Genomic DNA, 1,625 nt, shown 5'->3' with positions numbered 1-1,625 from the left:
CATGGCCTCTCACCGCTACCTTTACCAAATCGTGTTCACACACTTCACTCTCAGCATCAGAACATATCGTAACACTCCAATTCATTCCCAATGAACCAGACCTGACACAACTCTAAGCAATAGCAGGCATAGCATGGTAGGAACACAACATGGCTCAATCAATTCCTACACATGCTAGTGGGTTTCAACTATTTACTGTGACAATGACAGGTAATGCAGAGCAATGGGTTCAACTACCGCAGCACAAAGTAGCAGATGAATCGTTGTTGTCCTAATGCAATAACTGAGAGCAGGAGCGAGAGAGTAGGATTTTATTGGAATGAACAAGGGGGTTTGCTTGCCTGGTAGATCAACAAGGAAGGCACTGCTTCATAGACAGGCACTCTGGAACAGACTCCGGAGCAGGACCTATCGAGAAGGAACAGTGTCGGCAATCAATACACAAACATATGCAACAATATGATGCATGAACATGGCATGAGGATGTGAGGTTGTTTGAGCTAATGCAACTAGTAATCATTTGGTTTGAAGTCCATTTGAACCATAAGCTCAAATGCATCTCCAAAGTAAGCTCTTATATATGCCATAATGTGTTTTCACCTATACAGCAAGTATAAGTTGGTTTGTCATGCATGAAACTAGTACAGATGGAAAGATTGCATTTTTCTGATAATTTTTCATATATAAATTATTTTAATCTGAGCTACGGTTGAATTGATATGAATTTTTGAAGTTTAAATCAATTTCTGGAATTTCCTGATTTAATTTAAATCCAGAAATCATATTATTGCGCCAGCATTACGTCAGCACGACGTCAGCAGTCAACTGCGGCTGACTGGGGTCAAACCTGATGTGTGGGGTCCACACGTCAGTGACACTGGGATTAACCCCGAGTCAAACCTGTGCTGATTAGCTTTGACTAAGCCCTGGGGCCCACTGGTCAGCGTCAGTAGGTGGGGATTAGTGCCTAATTAACAAAGCCACGTCAGCCCGCCGGAGTTCTGGCCGGCGGCGACCAATAGCACGGCGGCGACTCGCCGGACTTGCGGTACAAGCGGCGTTTGGTCGCGCGAAGACCCCCGGGGCGTAGCCCGTCGTCGTCCGCAACTAGGGGAGCTGGTGGGGGGCTGCGGGGGCGCCGGAGCTCGCCAGAGCAAAGCTCGGGGCGGCGGCCGGAGTTCGGTGAAGAGGGACGGAGCGCTATGGTGCACGGGAGGGAGAGTGGGTAGGTGCTCTGTGTTCCTGGGAACGCGCCGAGGACGACAGCGTGCTCGGACGCGACGTGTGGGGGCTCTAGCCGCGGCGACCTCGTGGCCGGCGGCGATGAGCTCTCGGGCTCGACGGAGCCCGCGGTTGGAGGAAGAAATCGGCATCGGGGAGGGGGAGGTTCGGTGCGGGGGCTCACAGCGAGACCAGCGAGCGCGAGGGCGAGGTCGGGGATGCCCGGTAGCTCCCGAATCGACGGCGAGGATCCACGGCGGCCGGAGGCGAAGTTGGCGACGGCGACGGCTCCACGGGGTGCTCTGTCTTGCGTGGCTCGACGAGGAGGTAGAGGGGGTCGCGGCAGATCTGGGGAGCGTGTCGGGGAGGCGAGGGGGAGGCGGTGGCTACGGCTACGGTGGACG

This window comes from Triticum dicoccoides, chromosome 5B (genome assembly GCF_002162155.2).
Source record: "Triticum dicoccoides isolate Atlit2015 ecotype Zavitan chromosome 5B, WEW_v2.0, whole genome shotgun sequence".
Lineage (NCBI taxonomy): Eukaryota > Viridiplantae > Streptophyta > Magnoliopsida > Poales > Poaceae > Triticum > Triticum dicoccoides.
Note: the sequence above shows the minus strand (reverse complement) of the source record.